Here is an 18693-nt window from a genome sequence, read left to right on the forward strand (position 1 = left end):
CACCTTAAAACCACTTTTTGGGCCGTGGGTGGTCATTCCAGCATCCTTCTGTGTCGTGGTGCCTGCACCTCCCAGGACCTTGAGTGGACAGGTTAGCACCGCAGTGCAAAAGCACTCCAAATTCTTGCTGCACACAACCTGCCAGCCCTGGGGAGGGAGGAAAAGCTCCTCACGGTGTTGGCATCCCCCCCTCGGGGGCATATCAATATTTTAGGGTGATAAAATAGTTTCATTAAGTATCAAACATCTGTTCCGTAGGAACGGCCCATTATTTACAGACAATCTGTGTGTCATTCTGCAAAATGAATGCTTTCTAAGCTAGCAGCATTGCAGAGGAAGAGCTTTGTCAGGCTGGATTCATACAAACAACCACGCTTGCTTTACTTTCTTAATGAAAAACTTTCATCGCCAGGCTGACTGTAGTAGGAAAATTACAATGTAGTGCTACACCACGGTTAAAAATCCTTTTGGCCTCTGATGTTTGATGTAAAAATTGTTCTAAGCATAAAAGAACAGATGCTGACAGCCATAGCAACTCTCCGCGTTCATGCCAGTGAGCCATATTTGCTTGAAAAGGCTATTCATAACTTGAATAGTGCTTCATCTGAAGAGAACTCTATTATGCAATCTGGTATATATTTGCAGCAAAAGGGACCCCCCCACATGCCCCCACTGATTTTTTTTTCTTTTATCCAGCTTTACTTGTTCTGCAACATCTTTTTGTTATGTTATCCGCTTCACTGCTCTGAACACTTCTTGTTTATGCATCTGGTGCTTGAAACAACAAACAAATGCTAAGCAGTTCACAATGTAATTGGGGAAATGTATCCTCAGATTCGTTTAAGAATTCCAGAAATGCAAAGGTTTAGAGGATAAAATTCTGAGAAACCTGATTGGTATATCATTTTATAATCTGGTTTTCTCCCTGAAAACATCCATGATTGCTGTCCGTCTGTGGCCGGCAAAAGGCGCCTCAGCTGTAGCACTGGTATAAATAGACCACTGGAGTCTCGACGCAGCTTTTTTAGTCTGGGTGTCCAGCTAGACTAGACAGCAATGACAAAAATATCAGATCAGCTCGATCTAGAAAGAAAACAAATCATTTCCAAGTCCCTTCTCATTAGAGGGGTTATCCTGCACTCTGTGCAAAGCAGGACCACGCTCTTTATTACCGAGCTATGTCGGCTGCATCTTAGCTGTGGAAGACACTCCTCACTCTCTGAAAGGAGGTAACTTCCCTGTTACACTGACAGAGAAAAGCTCCTGCAATGCCATATTGCCATCAGCTGGCAACCTGCGTAGGTGGCCATGGAGTAAACCAACTGGGCTTGGTCATTTTTGCCACGCACGTATTGGTTTATAGGACTTTCAGTAGTTTAGGAGGGTAACTCCAAGCTTGGATGCTCCAGCATCCCTTCCCTAGCCAAAGCTACTTCTCTTACTCCCATTCTCATCCTACGCTTAAAACATGACTACCAGCACTCAAGCTAACCACACTGCAATGAGGGCTGCATTGAGCCCATTTACATTTGTCCTTGAAATACCTGGCTCACGACAAATGACATCAGCTACTGACACTGAAAAATACGCAAATATATATAAATACTATAATTTCAGGAATAGCCATTTCAGCCTATTAATATGTTCATGAATTTATTATTTAAAAAACAGTTGATGAAAATCTTGCTTATCTGGATAGAAAATTGAAGATACTGGCAAATTGTTGAGTAAGGCTAAACATACTTTAAAAAAGCTCTCAGGCAAACACAAGGTTTCAACTACCTAACTGCTCACCACGAGCAGAATAAGGACTGTGATATCACACATATTTGATGCCTGCAATGATTCCCTGTTCCAGCATGCAGTCTGGATAAATGGCATAGTGGCTTTTCCTTGGGGTGACTGAATACATTGAATTAGATCCCAGCTTGTCACACGGTGCAGAGTCTCATGCCCCGGAGCAACTTACTCTGTTGTCAAGTGTAGCACAATAGCTGCTTTCAGTGCAGAAACTGGTTTCTGACATTATGTATTGTCAACTCCACTTGCAAATAGCTGACTTGAAATGATGGAAAGCAGGCACAGCAAACTGGAGCTGCCTGACAGCAAGCCTACCTTGGACAGTCGGGTCATGGATTCACTGCCAAATTTTGTAGTTCATCACGTCTAATCTGTAGCACGCACAGCAAATCACTGAAGCACAAAGACCGTCATGTAAAACCAGTAGTGGCTTATGATGCGAGTTACAAAGTCTGCTGATTCCCCCTGCTATTTTGAAAGCTCTTCATTTGCAACAGTCAGCTGAGATTATGCGACTCTGCTCGTTTGCTGTCTTGCACTGTTTTCTCCTTATACCTTTGTCTTGTTCATGATGTAAACAAGACGCTTGCCTCATGCATTAGAAAACACAAATCGGTGTTACCCTGGTCCAGCACTGTTAGATGCATCACACCTGTGAAAAGCAGCTCTTTATCCCTAACAGCAGCGCTGCTCCACTGAAGTCGTGGGGAGCATCACAATCCATTTCAGAGCAGAATGAGGTCTTTGGAGATCAGGCTAAAGCACAGATGTTTCCATTAATCTTCCAGTGACTGGAAATTCTTGAGGGGAAAAAAAATAATCATTGTTAACAGTGTTCAGAGTCCAAGGCAAGGCTTACTGATCCTTAAAGTAAGACAGAATATTGTACAGACAGGAAAATATATCAGAGATGTTAATGAAGATATGAAGAGGAGATGCCTGCTTCCACACAAAAATTAATGAATAAGCGAGCTAGGGATTTGTTTTTGCAAATCCTGATGCTCCTCTGAACTGAAGGCCCAACTCTGGTGCTCCAGGGTTTGTGCTTTAACCCAGGTTTGTCTACCCAACTCATGAATCCTTCAGAAAGTTGAGAGTAGAGTTTCTCTGGATTCTTGGCTCTTCTTCTGTTTCCTCTTTGCAGAGTCAGCCTGAAGTCCACATAACTAAAACCAACCCCTTGCTCCCAGGCATAGTGCTGTGACCTCTTATTTATTTTAGACAGAAAATTTAACAACTGTTTTGGGCTGTCATAACTAAGTTGTCACTTCTAGCAAGGAACAGATCTCTCTTCATCTGCAAAACCGGAATTCTTGCCGTCGAACTTCCTTATCTTTCATGCTGACTGGAGAAACTTGCTTTTTGCTGGCCTGGCACAATGGACTTGCATCCTCATTGCTGCTGCTGGCAGTGCTGCTTCTGAACATGATCACGACAGATGTGCTGGGTATATTAAACGCATGCATGGGCAGGCATTTACACACATGTAATCAAAAATGAAAGAACATCTTTAGAATCTTCTTTGTATGGATTCAAGAGCAACGTATTCCTGTGGACTCTGGTTATACACCACAAACTTATCACTTTGTTCAGTCTGGAAGCACAAAAGCATTAAACGAAGTAATAACCATACTGCCGAATTAGCAGATGAAGTAATACTGCATGTACTTGCACAGGCAATCAAGCAGAGGAACACAGTGGTTAATACCATATTTTAAAATTACAAAAGATGTGGAAACCAAAACTACAATAGAGGTGTTTGACTCTAACACAAGGTTCTGCCTTTCAGCAGTCTTTGGTCATGGCCAACCTGGTATTCCTCCTTCGTCAACGTAACGTCCGGAGTCATTTTCCATCCCACATTGGGCATTAAATCACTCTGCATTGCTGTTCTTGAATCTACACATAGATAAGCTTTGTCTGCATGAAATGAAAAAAAATCAATAAACAGTACATGGACTTTAATTTTGCTTTGACCCAGATCAGTTACAGAACAACTTCAGTAAGCTGAGCTAAAACAGAAATGAAAAATATTCACAACACCTTTCAATTAAGTCAGCTTTAAAATATCTTCTCAGATCCAACTGTCACCAACCTTTCTGAAAGCCTTTTTTTAAAGCAGGAGATGATAGAACTGGGGAGCATTATTCTTCGGAGTGCTCCAGCAATTAGCAGTTGCAGAAAAAAATACGACTCTTGTCTGAGACAGTAGAGCTATTTCATGGTATATCCATTTCATTTTTCCCTTTCTTAATGAGGATATAGCTTTTTTCAAGAAGCCTACAGCTATCAGGAGATCTGCATCCCAGTATTAAAAAAACTCAATATACTTCCTGGTCATAATGGTTAATAATAGTAAAGCAAAAGGCTATTTTCTAGAAAACAGCTCTTGATGCACACACATCAGCATAAGAGGAACCCAGCTTTGCTGTTAATAATATATAAGAGAATTTTGCATAATTTTGTATTTTTTAATGCACTGAAAAATGCAAAAGCAAATGGCTGCTCCCAGTCACCCAGAATCAGGGACGGCATGATGCCAACCAGCGCTGGTCCAAAAAATGCTCCGATCCTTAGCACAGCGCCTGTGGCCTGAAGCGGTAAGCCCAGGTCCTGAGGATGACTGGGAAGAAGCCACACGATTTTTGGACAGTAGCTGTTTCGTGTGCCCTGCCAACCTGGAGAGCAGCTGGAGTTCACACTGGCATCCAGGAAACTGCAAATAATCTCAAAGGTTTAATTATCATCTCACCTTCAATAGCAGTGAAAATGTGCTTTAGATTGATGGGGAAAATGTTCTTATTTTGTTTCTTTTGCATGATGACAGTGACTGGCATGACACTGATGCTATATTAAACTGTTCATAGTTAAAAACAGATATAGATGTAGGAAGACTAAGCATAAAGAAAACAAACCATCTGTTACTTTTGGGAAAGAAAAAGGAAAATCTGAATACCTAAGGTTTACTTGATTTTTGAAGGAAGTTTATGAAACTTGGCAAAAAAAGGTTTTCATACAGTATAATTGAAAAAATCTTTGAGAAACAAACAGACCTAAACAGACAAATACATAGACTCATAGAATTACATATACGGCATGTATTTATTTTACAAGACATGGTAATGGTGTAGGCGATGAGGAAACCAGTCCCAGAAAGCAATGCTGACCAGTGCCTTTGGTAGATAAGTCTGCTATACATTATCCTGACAACTATATGGGACTGTTAAAGCCAGGGCTGTGTCTTAACTAACCAGTGTTGACCTTTGTGTCCTTCAGATATGCAAGCACTCTGCTAAGGATTCATTCTAAATGGCTTTATGAACAGAAGAGCTGTCACAGTGCATGAAATATTAAAACAGAAATATAAAGTTAGTTTCCCCTTAGCAGACATTAGAATTTATAGAGAAAAAAAATATTTTTCCTAAAGGAAAATATTCTTCTCTACTAAGCTGTTATCTGATATAATGTGCTAGAGTTACAAACGTCAAACCACTGCCGTATGCATTAACCTCTGAACCACTTCTTGCTATAATTTTAAGAAGCCACGGTACCTGTATTAAGGATGGCATTAAGTAACAGCTGAGCAAAAATACAGGCACTAGACAGGTAATCAATTAGTTAGATTTGCCTTAGGTGCTAATTATGCTTTATTACATTATCTTCCAAAGTGTTTTCATACAAAGAACAAATAATCTATGTAGTGTAAACGTTACATGTCATGAACCAGCTTTGCATTCTCCCTTTAGATACGGTTTAAAAAAATAAAATAAAAAGTAATAAAAAGTATCTACTTTGTAAACAGATAAGTGTTTGTAAGGGCCCTGATGCACGCTGTGCAGCCTGCTGTCAGGCAGAGTCTGCTTGCACCCCAAAGCAGAGCAGAGAACCCAAGTTTCACAGAGTCAGTCCCAATGTTGCCTCCATTAGAAATATGATTTGATTGTAAATCAGTCCATCTCCCTAGGCACTGAACAGATGTACACATTGGCAATACAACGTGCTAATGGGCAAGTTCATATGGGAGAATTAGGGTCTGCTGATGAACATTAGTTCCTCAAACATTTTTAAAAAATAAGGAATCTTTTGCAAGGCAAATGAGGCACTGTTCTTTGTTTGTTGGTAAATAAAAATTATTAATGTTGTTGAACATCATGACACTGGAGTCCCAAGGAAAATGCAAAATATTAGTGCAGCTTGTAGATGAAGAAATGAAATTTTGAGTACCAATGATATTTCAAGAAAATTCCGTGCCAAATAAGATGAGGTTGTATGAAAACTGAAAGAATAAGGCAATATGTATCACACCTCTGCAAAATTCTAGGCATTACATCATCAGAAAAAAAAGGTACATGTTACAAAAATGGCAGCAACGCAGAGAAAGACCAGAAGTACCATGGCTAGGTGAAGACAGCATATGCTGCTGACAAGAACTCAAATATATGTGTAGCAAAGTGCTGAATCTCCTTTTAATCTTTTATGAACTTAACAGAGCATTTTACAGCCAGAATAAATGCCAGTGACCGGTGGAGCTATTCAAGCAGCAGTGCTCCCTCAAGCTCAGCAGTGCTTCACTTATTTGTTCTCAGAAGGCAGGTCGGGGAACTGGGCTAACAGCTGCTTGCACCAGGATCAGGGGATGTTCACAAGGATAGAAGCAAAACCCATGCATTATGTGTAAATCAGATTTTTTTGCCATCTAAGTAAGACAGCCGTCATTTCATCAATTGTGAGCTTGCATGGTGAGGATTCCCTCCCTATTTTTTAAACCATCTCACCAGTTCATGTATTTATTTCTGGCATTATTTTAGGATAACTACCCAAGTGGGATTACAGCTCTTGCTGAATGATAAAAAAGCCCTGCAAAAAAACTATCTAGGAGCACACTCCCTACCCAAGTGCAAAGTGTCCCTCCAACTGGGTTCATGAGACACCCGCTGAGGAGTTAAAGCTAAAGGTCCTAGCTGCTGCCGGTCCAACCACCACCACCCCTGTCTAGGATCCATGCACGTAAGCTGTCATGCTTGACGCCAATCAGCTCTGATGGGTGATTTATGCAAAATAAATAAGAAAGAATAATAATAATAAAAAAAAACTCTAGCAGAAGTAATTATAGAGAAAACAAAACAAAACAAAACATTGCACTGCTTATGAGACATTGAAATTTCTTTCTTTGGAAAAGAGTGAAAGGGTCAAAATGGAAGCTGGAAAGGGATGCTAAAATAAGTAAGGAACCGGCTAGTCTGAGTCTTCTTACATTCTTCACTTTAGCGGTGTTCTGAAATTCATATGGCATGAACATCCTTCCTGGCAATGTCACTTGCAGAGCATGACAATTGTGTTTTGCTGTCCTGCGGATCAAATTTGTGGTAAGACATTCATCCCTCTGCTAAAACCCAAAACAGCACATATATAAAACATATAGCCACCTAATCCATAACTTTACCACAAAGCTACACAACTTGTTGGTGTGCCTTCTTTCCTGCTCTAAAAAAACAACCAACCACCAAACAAAAAAAAACACAAGAATTAATCAGAAGTCAAGGGCTGACTATTAGATACCTGCAGGTATTTGCAATCATCTGTACTTGTTTCCTACATTGTAGAGGCTCTCTGGTGGTGTTTAACAGAAATATCAAAGGTAAACATTGCTGGAATGTTTTTGGAGGGCAACCTTTGAACATTAAATGAAGAAACCAGGTTGCTTTCTCCAGCTACAAAAATTACAAGGTGCCAGCACATGGTGTAGTCATTCATTGGGTGCAATGAAAAGCCTGAAAACAGCCATTGATCTTTTATTCCTCATGTTTTCATGGAGACAGAAGCTTCCCATCCCCACGCAGTGAGAGGTTATAAAAATAAAATGTACTTAAATAAGTCTCTCATTAATAAAATGAATTACTTCACGTTGTTAACTGCCCATTAAAACAGCCTCACGTTAGTTACTTGCTTACCTGTCTCACATTAACCACTACATGATGCTAATCGATGTGGTTCATCACTTGCATTGCAACACCACTGAATATTTTAATTCTTGAAATTTGATAGCGGGTTGTAACAAGGAGTTTCACCTGCAACTTTAAAAGATTGTTTTGAAAAACAGCCCGAACTGCCTCTTGGCTGCTGAGCAGTACAGACAGTGCGTAGTCCTACAGATGTAATTAACAGGGCTTGGAAAGTTACCCTCACAGTCAGGAACGGGCATAAAACAGAAATCCATGTGGCCACTTTTTCTGCAGGCTGACAAGTTAAAATCACAAGAGACATCTGAAACTTTTACGTGATAAGAGAACAGTGGGTAATTGTAATTAATTGCTGAGAAGTGCGAAGGTGACACCGCCATCCCTGGAGACACAGAAATCAACAGGAGCTCCATCTGTGGAGCAGTAAGACCAAAAGCAAACACACACAGTGGCATGCACGAATGTCACTGGATAGCAACTTGAATGATAAAATGCTACCAGAGACAAATGTCCTGAAGCACGTTTGTTCTGCTGCCATTTGCAGGTCTACTTGTGATGGTACAGCTATGCTTAACAAACATATTATTATACAATTTATTATGTCCTAATACTGAGAACCACAGATGTAGACTCTAAATTGCGAAAAATACTACTAGTGCTAGAATCCTTTCTGCATTTGTATCTTTGTTATGAATAAAAAGAATGAATCAACAACACAAAAAGGCAGGGTTCTTGGGAGGGGTTGTTTGTTCATTTGGAAGAGAGGAAAGAAGGGAATTAAACTTATTTATGAAATGACAAAACTCGAAGTCAAGCCAAAGAGTTTTCAAGACTGTTCCCCCTGTTTCCCCTATTCTCCTTCCATACCACTGTGGAGGAAGCAACTTCATAGATTGCAAGTTCTGAACTTAGTGTTCTGATGCTTTAAAATATTAATTCAGTATTCTATCTTAAATCATACAGTACTGCCAAAATGAAGAGAATATTAAAAACAAACAAACAAAAAACTAGTCAATGGTTTTCATGGATTTTTTTCCACTTACTAGAAAACAAGATTGACATTTATTTCTTGTTTCAAAAAATGCTTTTTCTTTAAGAATCTAGTCCAATTTCCTTCAAGTTCAATTAGCATAATCTAGAATTAAATAATAATAATAATAATAATTTAAAATGAAGTTTTTCTGAAAATCCTAAGCAAGTGCCAATTTAAGTATTTAGAACATTAGCTGTCTCTCAAAAAATATTCGTATTTTGGCTTAATCATTCTGAGGTTTGAGTCCTCCAAGGCCTGAGTAAAGACAACACAGAGGATGAGGAGGATAGTAAGGCAAATTGTAGACAGTAGGTATAAAGAATGGAAAACATCTACCTGACAACCTCAGATCAACCAGAAAAAGAAAAACATCACACAAATGTATCTAATGATACACAAACACACGGAACACTACACCCAAAACATTACTCAGAATCATTATCATTCATGGGATGAGCACTAATAGGTTAGAGAATAGAAAAACTGAAGCTGACTTAATAGGCAGTTAGGCAACATTTTTCTTCTTGTTTAGAAACAAAGGCTTGATTTGATGTTTTGTCTCCTTGTGAACTTCTCTAGTGCAGTCTTGTACTATCGCATGCTTCATGCAGGTTCTAGCTATGCTAAAGCAAATCTATACCATATAAATATTTACAATTTATATATAGAATATATGAAATTAGGTAAACTAATATAGCTGTGCAACTGAAGCACAGAAGGGCAAGCTTAAGAATGTCACCTTCCAATAGTAGGCCAACATGAAAAGATGATATGGCACTACTAGCATGGGGAACATGCATTAGTAGTTAGCATATGGCAAAAGTAATTAGTTGAAATTTGTCAGAGCTACACAATAAAAGATCATAACCGAGAGCAGAGTGGAAGTTATAATCTCAAATAACCGATGGTAAAGAAGTAAAGGAGAGCCATTGCTTGGACCTTAGACAGTTGGACTCCATTATGCATCATGTGATAGGGTTATGCTTCCCACACACTGTGAAGTTCCACAAAAAGAGACATGCATGACAAATTCAAGATGAAACAGAGTTGTGTAGCTGGGCAAAACTGGAGGAGTCTGGTCCCCTGAAGACATGGGATGAGACACCTGCAGTCAGTTGCGGCCTGTGCCGTGAGGGAGTAGTGACAACAAACAGTGTCAACCTCAGAAAGTCAGTGGTTTCTGAAGATCAAAAGCCTCCAGTGAGATAGACTGGTCACTGGGACAAATAAATCTTGATGGAAACAGTCAACACTGCAGAGCACCTTGGAAATAAGGATGATGTCTACATCCTATTTGGCAGAAGTAGAAACATACATGAAATTATGGTAAAAATACATATTATTTTAATAATACATAATAAAATACTATTTTGGGGTGCCCAATTCAAAACATCTATGCTTGCTTTTTATAGACTTTTTATAAGGCTCAGGCTGGGTGTTAGGGAAAGGTTCTGCACCCAGATGGTGGTCAGGCACTGGGACAGGCTCCCTAGGGCAGTGGTCACAGCACCGAGCCTGCCGGAGTTCAAGAAGTGTTTGGACAACGCTCTCAGACACAGGGTCTGATTTTTGGGTGGTCCTGTGTGGAGCCAGGAGTTAGGCTCAATGATCTTTTTGAGTCCCTTCCCACTTGGGATATTCTATGAGTCTATTAATCGGACTTCAAAATCCTAACTGAGATACCTACAAACAGAGGAACGCGGAATTTAGGACCACATGTGAGCAGGTTAGGTTAAGTGATGCAGAGGTACACAGAAAATGCATGGAAGTGGAAAGGGAAGTCACTTGCCAATAAGTAGAGTTTCTACAAGGTAAATAGTCTTACATGCACATTCACATACTTAGTGTACATATGTAAACAAACACTTCAGTTAAAAACAAAACAAAACAAAAAAAACACCTTTGATTCCAGCATTAACCATGGGCAACACACTCCTGTGTCTTCATGGGAAACAAGACTGACTTTAAAGCTCTGTTCCAAAAACTAATTCTTAAAGTGCTGTCCTACTCGAGGTAGGTCCATTGGCTTGAAGCAATTCAGATTGTCTGCTGGACTACCACAGACTTGGGAAACAAAAGTTCCTGTTTGACAAATCCGATGCTGCCCATCAGTTATAAACAGGTCTTCACTTTCTCTTTTGCTCTTTTTGACAATATAAAATAGATCCACAAAAACATCTAGGTGGAGAAAAAAATATTTCAGTGATGTTTCTGGTTTGTAGCCTAGCTGCTTCTTACTGACACAGCCTCTGCTTGGAGCGGTCTTTAACTGACAGAAAGGGTGTCACACCACTTGGGTGCTCCGAAGCTTATCTACTTTTTTTTTTTTCTTCCCCAGATGCATTGGTAGAAATGACAAAAGCTACTACATAACCTCCATAAATCTCACCCTGCTATCACCCTTTGACCAAGGCTGCTATACCAGTGCCACTCCTCCTGCATCCACAGCAGCTTGTAACCCAAACCGGGCATCCAGGAGGCCCTTCATCCCATCTCAGGAAACACAATCACCCAAAGCATAAAGCTTATCAAATACCAGGTGCTGGGATCAGGATACAAACCTAGTAACTCATGACAGAGTTCAGCAGGCTGTGTGGGTGCTTGAAAGATTAACCTACTGCCAGGAAATACTTAGCAGGGTTGCTTTGTACAACCCACCCTTGCACTGGCAACAGGAAGAATTGGAACAGGGTGGTTAGAAATAATACCAAAACCCCTGTGTGCAAACTGAGGGTGGCTGCCACCCCTCCAAACCTGAGCAGCACGTGAAGCATCGAGTGGCAGAGCTTCTGGGCTAGGAGCATCATTACATTCCCCCAGATGGGCCAGCACAGGCTACTGCAAAATATCTACCAGGCTTGGAAGAAGGTCTTTGAAAGAACAAGAAAAATCAGGCACACTTTTTCTTTCTTAGCAACTTATGAGGTTCTGACAGCTCTGTGAAGGCTGATGACATGATTTCTTCTCAAGAAAGGTATGAAAAGTGCCTTGTTTGCCACTAGAAGCGGAAATGGAAAGCAAAGGCTTTTTTTGATCTTGCCATAAGATGCCGCTCCGTTTCATGTCATTTGCAGGGTTGGGGACGTACTAACTAATGCTTCACGCTGGGCTAGGTGAGAATTAGGGTCTGATGTTTATCTACATCACTATCTCTATTACCCACTGAAGTTTAGGAAAAAAAACAAAAAAACAAAAAAAACCAAACACAAATATTTGAAAAAGTCAGAATTGCAATAGCAAGCCTTAATTAGTTTTTGGTGCCGTTAGCTAAGCTTTTAATTCAAGTGCATGAAAATGTTTTAATTAAGCCAGCTTCTAACTCAATTTCTTCAGATATCTTCCTGCTTCTGCAACAAATGACACAGATGCCAGAGACCATAGCTTCTGTCAGTACACAGCCCTGACTCCCTCTCAGAGCAGATCCACCCTGTGTACTTAGTAAAGCACTTGGTTATGTGGGTAAAACAAAATTCAGTGATATCCTTAAAGATTAAATTCAAATAAATGCATACAAAGAGTCTGAATCTTTACAAGGGAACTTTAGTTCAGGCACTTCCTTTCTTTCATGTGCAAACTTGGTAATCCCCTTTGTCACAAATAAATAAATAAAAGATTGAAATTTTTTTTTTCCATCTTTTATTTTGTACCCACAACCGGGAGCTGCATGGTGCAGTACAGGCTTTACATCCATGGCTCTGACCTCTGTTATGTGAGCTATCAGAATAGCTGATTGCAGCAACAGATGGTTGTTATCCACATGATGAGTCCAAGGAATCAGTTATGATGGATTTCCGCAAGTACAAATGCCAAGACAAAACCGTGGGCTCTCAGCTAAGGTTTAGAAGTCTGCATAATCTTCAGAAGACAGACTCTGCCAGTTTCCTCCAGCCTTTAATTATTTGTGTCCCACAGCCCCCAACACGACTTTCCCAGTCATGTAATTTCACCTCGCTTGGCTCCTTGTCCTATTCTCCTTACGTGTGCAGTCCCAGTTTGCACTTGTCAAGGCTGCTGGTATATTGGCAGTCTGCACCACCAACCTACTTTCCACCTACTGGCTCACACAATTTTTATCCTACTCCTTGCCACGTCCCTGTCATCTGCAGCAAAGTCTTAGTCCTCCCTCCACGTTCTTCATGTCCTGTGTTCATCTCCTACTCATCACACAGGCCAGTTTCTTGTGAAATTTGTACCTACGCTCTCCAATTCCTTTCTCCTTCCTTCTGCTACCTGGATCTCGGGTTCCTCCCAAAGCCACCCTCACACTTTCCGTCCATGCACCAGCAGAGGAGCCACTATGAAAAAAACAGAGGAGTGGATGGGAGATTTGATCCTAAAAGAGGGATTGCAAGGAAAGTTTGGAGCCTCTCTGCTTACACATCTGCTCTCTTTGGAGATGTCACAGACGGATGCTCCTGCCAAGCATGGCATTTTTGAGGGGACAAGGTACAATCTGGTCGACACCAGGAAGCACAGATGTTGAGGATTCACAGGGCTAAGGAAGACCTCAAAGAGCAATCTATTCTACCCACACAACTCCAGAAAGAATCAATACATTTATGTTGTTCTTGACTAACATTAAAACAACTTGAATTGGGATTTTGAATGTTTTAGAAACATTAAAGGATCTATTCCTTTGTTTCAGTTTCACTAATGCCAAACCTGATACATACCAACTGGTCCAGCTCAGGCACGGAGAACTTTGCTTCACACCAGCTTTGTGACATCTGAAGGCTGGCATGTCTTGTTCACCCTGACACTCTTCTTTGCTGGGAGCCTCAAACAACCTCAAATGTCCATTCAACCTTTCTTCATAGTCCATATTTTCTAAATCTTCAATTACTTTCATTCCTCTCCTTTAACTCATCTCCATCTCTCTCAAAGTGTACACCGCAACTGGATACAAGGTTAAAGATGAGGAAGACTATTACATGGTATGGAAATACCACTTCTTTTGTCTTCCATGCTGGTCTTCTCTTTGTATGACACAATACCACGCTTGTCTTTATTGCAGCAGTGTGATTTTATTTAGCACCACAGCCCATCATGTAAGCTACCACAAACCACAGCTCTCCTAAAGAATTACCACTCAGTCCCAGCTAATTCTAATGATGATATCTTTGTCCTATTGAATAACTTTAGTTCCATCTCCACTAATTGACAGTCCCTCTCCAACTGTATATCAACTGCAGATGTAGCAAGCACCATTAAAGTCACTGCTGCAAACACTCTGTAGTACTGAGTGCTGAATAAACATAAATATCTCACTAAAGTGTCCACAGGTGAATGTGTGAGACTGCAATATTCTGAAAACCTACATCAGAAAATACTGGCAGGCTTTCATGTACATGGTAAAAATGCAGATCTTTGAGAATAGGACACTGCCTTGGCAGAACCTGGAACCTAGATGCAAACCAGAATGACACTACCGTGTTTTTTTTTTTTTTTTTCTTTTTAAACAGGATGAAAACATTAGTCTAATTCTCAATTGATCATTTGGCTGAATTAAAACAAAAATTAGCCTGAGTCATAAAGACATGTGATGAACTACAGCCCACGTTTTTTAGACTTGGCAAAGTTTTACGCAACAGCAATCAGGGTTTTCAATGGGGAAGATGGCTTGATTTTGTTGGCGGATGGTCCCACAGCCTAACTACATCACTTGTGCACCAAAACATACCCACAGATACTAGGGATTTACATGGGCTTCAGTCAATGTTTTTCTTTCTCTTCTGTGTTGCACCAAACCGTTCCAAAGACCACTGTAGTTGTACCTTTAATTTTCTTTGCTATAGTTTCAAACAAGAATTTATTAAAGGTCAGAGAAAGACTGCATGAAAAAAAATCAGCTTTCTTTGAAGAACCCCAGGAAAGCACCCTGTTCAATTCTTTTCAACACAGCCACTCCACGTTTCAAGTTAACAGTAAAGGTAATCTCTGCCATGCAGCACCCTGCCACAGCAGCCTCACCACACACTGCTGGATTCAACCGCTTTGTTCAGCTGCCCCCAAGTCCGACTGCTGACTTTCAAAATATGCTGAGCAGTGAAAAAAGATGTTCAAGCAGGTCAGCAATGTGCACAGCATTTGGCACACCTGAGCATGAGAGTGCGAGGAAAGCTTTTTCTTATTCAGATCATTTTCATATAGTTTTTTCTTAAGGCAACGAGCTTGAAGAAAATAAAGCTAGATAGGTGTTATCACTAAAATGATAAGCAATCATTTCAAAGCATGCTGGGGGTATGAAGTGTTTGACTTAACTGATTTTTCTGCATAAGTATTGGTTACCAAAATGAAGGTAGTTGACAGAAAGGTCACAATTACACATACTTAGCTACCTCACCTGGGCACTTGAACTAAAATCAGCTGATTATGGCAGTTATTTTCTCAAATGACCTTGTCACAGGCATGAAAGTTGTATTTCTGTAATTCAGTATAGAGCACGAATACAAAGGGGAAATTAAACAGTGTTTAAAAATGCATGGATGTATTTCATACTTTTATAGTGGTATTTGAATTATATTCACTTAATGTGTTGTGCAACTGCAGCATAAGCCATTTCTCCAGGATAACACACAGCAAGACCTTTACATTTTTCTTCCTAACAAACTTAATTAACAAATCACTGTGATTCAGTTCATGTAACACGCTGGCTCTTGAATATTATTAATTAAAAGCGATTCGTTACAAGTCAATTTTATTTCTTTGTAGGACTTCATCAATGTAAATGCTGAATGTAAACTAAATGCAAATGCTGTAAGCTTCTGACAAAATATATTTTTGTTCTTAAACAAAGTAATCGTGTCATATGCAATACAGAGAAGCAAAAGGAGGGAAAGTCCCTTCAGGAGGCGATATGAAACAATAAGAGCAAGGTCTACACAGCAACTCATTGTTCCCGAAAGACAGAACCCACAGAATCGCCACAGAAACAAAAATACTTTTTATCCGTCCCTGACTGAATAGATAATAAAACAGAATTTGGCCTGCCCAGCAGTAGCACTAATGTGATTGAAGTTTGCACTGTAACATTATATGGTCTTCTGTCACATTATGGGAAACCAATGAATCCTATTCTCACACGCATTTCGTACCACTTCATCCAATCTTACTCAAATACACAGGATCGATGACAATATATAGGTGGTTAGGGCATCTCCACATCTGTATCACACTAAAGGAAGTTTTTATGCAACTATATTGCCCTAGGCTGTTGATGCCAAAGAAATCGACTGTACTTTTCTAACATGCCGGTAGAAGGCTTGTCCATATTTGATGTAATTCTCTTTTTGGGGCCTTTACAGAACAAAGAGCGTGCATTGATTTTTTTGTAAGGGAAAAGAAAAACCCCTCCTAACCATCAGTGTCAGCTATTTTCAAATATGAGCAATTCAGATTCTGAAAAAAAAAAAATTTCTTGTCCTGGCTTATGAGGAAAAAAGTCAAGTTATGGACATTTAAGCACATGCTGTCTACATAAAAATTATGTTTATGTTAGACATAAAACAACCAAGTATATTAATGTTCATAAATTCATCATCACATTTCATTCTGCAGTTACTATGCCATGTATTTCTTATTTTAAAAGAGCTTACCTGACACATCTACAGCGGGAATATGTTGAAATAAGACTAAGCTCTACTACTCACACTGACATATCAGTTTTTAGTGACTGAGATAACTGGCAAAACAGTATCCAGAATTACTAAGAGGTAAAGCAGAAAGAACCTCAAAGCTTCAGCATTCTTATTGCTGTAATCAGAAGGGGGGAACTAAAAATGCAGCTTTTTATTATCTGCAATTAAAATGAAATGTTACAGCCAACATAACAGTCCCTCTTAAAAGTAAACCTATTCTGTTTAAGTGTGCGGGAACTGGATGCTAAAAACATACATATTTTACCTAATAGATTAACAACTCACCCCTGCTAAAACCTGCATAACCTCACAAGACAACAAGCCAAAATGACCTATAAGAAATAAACTTAAAAAAAAAAAGTTAACAGCACAGAACACAGCAAGACATTCCTAATTTTCATCAAGTGTGTGTGCCACCAGTGTGCTTTTATAAATCACATTATACAGCATATAACGAAAAAATATTTGTTGCTCATACTTGTGACTAATTTCTCCCTAAAATGCAGGATTGTCCAAATGGGTATTTGAAAAGAGCCCATATTTTTAGAAGAGGATGACCTGAGATACATTTTCCTATTGGAGAAGAAAGAGCCAATAGCAATGAGCAGCTATTTCTTTGCTAAGTGCCATATTTATTAATAAAGATTTCTGGGTAATTCTCATAATGATCATCAAACTGGGGCATTAATAAATACACAAAGCACTTTTGCATAAAGTTTTGATACACCTCACGGTGTTCAATTTAGGTGCAGGGAACTGGAATGAAAAATTCAAAACCAAACACAACCTCGAAACTGGTAAAGTGATACCATCCAAGAAAGAGTTGTGGTTTTTTGTTTGTTTTTTTTTTTTTGTTTGTTTTGTTTTTTAAATGATGAATTCCTGACCTGGATTCAAACCACATAAAGTAAGCGATATGCAGAACTGCTCATTACTGCCCGTTTTAAAAGATAGCAATGGCTTTGTTGAAGAAACTCACAGTATCATTTACGCCCACCGACTAATGCTCTGATACAGACCTAATTGTCCGTGCAAGGTGCAACTGGAATTATTTTGGTGATGGGAATTTCTTCTGCATGCGTTACTAAATATCAAATAAAAATCAGTCCCGACCCCAATTTATTGTCTTTAATCTGTAAAAATATAGGACCTGCTACACGTTACTACTATCGGGTAGCTTAAATAGCTTGGTTTCTAAGCCAAGAGCAATTCTCATACAATTGCTACACACTGTCCAGGGAAGGTACACAAAATTTGTTCAGGAATACAGTGAATTTGAATAATCCATGGAATACTTATGATTAGGGCTGCGGTTGTAAATTACTCTCCCCTTCCCCTGTGCGCCATCCCCCAGCCACCCAGCAGCAGCTCACTTTCAGTGCCATTATTGTCAGGCACATTACATTTCCAGGCTGCACAGTTGTGCTTTCCAGGTCTCTATTCACCCCTTGAACTGGGTTTTACGGGGTGGTTTTACACGGAAAATGACAGAGCGGAGGTACAATGCTGCTTTTTTTGGGTAACTACAGATACACAGACCTGCGATTTGCTCATGTTAACACCACCAAAATTAATTGGGGGAAAAAAAAAGTGTGTTATTCACCGAAGAAGCTCTTTATGAGATAGAGGAGAAGAGGCGAGTAACTGCTATTTCTGCCTCCTGAGCAGAGCCAGGGGCTGTGCAGTGAGGCAGCTTCCCAAGCCGGGCAGCGTGACCTCGGGCTTACCTGCGGGAAGCGGCGCAACACTGCCCTTCAGCCGTGACAGGCAGCAGATCTCGATCCCGGAGCTCTCCAGGCGATCCCAGAGCCCTTCAGGGGATCCCAGAGCCCTTCGGGGGATCCCCCAGCTCGCTGAAAGGCGACGGCAGCTCCCTGCCGAATGGCTCACGGCAGCTTGAACAAAGCGATGCAGCCCCGGCGAAGCGCGGCGCGGCACGAAGTCATCTCTCCTGTCAGGCTCGGCGAAACCGGGAGACGGCGGGACTCGCTGGGAAAACGCTAACAAAGGAAAAAAAGGAAAAACCCTCAAGGGCTCGGGAAGAGCCACAGCCCGGCCCCGGGCGGCGCTGGAGCGGCCCCTCCCGCAAGCCCACCGAAATCCCCCTGCCTGCCGTGGCACAAAGGCGGCTTCGCCTCGCCTCGCCTCCCCTTCCCTCCCCTCAGCCTCCCCGCCCCGGCCGCCGCCTCACGGCACGCCTCGCCTCACCGCCGCCCCCGGCCCCGGGGGAGCCCCCCGGGGGGCTGCCCAGCTCCGGCCCTCA

The 18693-nt window shown here is 40.7% G+C and overlaps 1 protein-coding gene across 6 annotated transcripts in view; it reads right to left on the reverse strand.

The window, feature by feature from the left end:
• The window catches only part of CRACD (capping protein inhibiting regulator of actin dynamics), a 125177-nt gene that overhangs the window by 106234 nt on the left and 250 nt on the right, over positions 1 to 18693 (reverse strand). For 5 of the 6 annotated variants that reach the window (XM_040555234.1, XM_040555231.1, XM_040555236.1 and 2 more), the window contains exon 2: positions 18158 to 18430. The gene's annotated coding sequence lies outside the window, so the exon portion shown is untranslated. Of the gene's footprint in view, positions 1 to 18157; positions 18541 to 18693 lie in introns of those variants that run through there. The other variant, XM_040555232.1, reaches the window with a different exon arrangement.

This window comes from Cygnus olor, chromosome 4, assembly GCF_009769625.2.
Source record: "Cygnus olor isolate bCygOlo1 chromosome 4, bCygOlo1.pri.v2, whole genome shotgun sequence".
Taxonomy (NCBI): Eukaryota; Metazoa; Chordata; class Aves; order Anseriformes; family Anatidae; genus Cygnus; species Cygnus olor.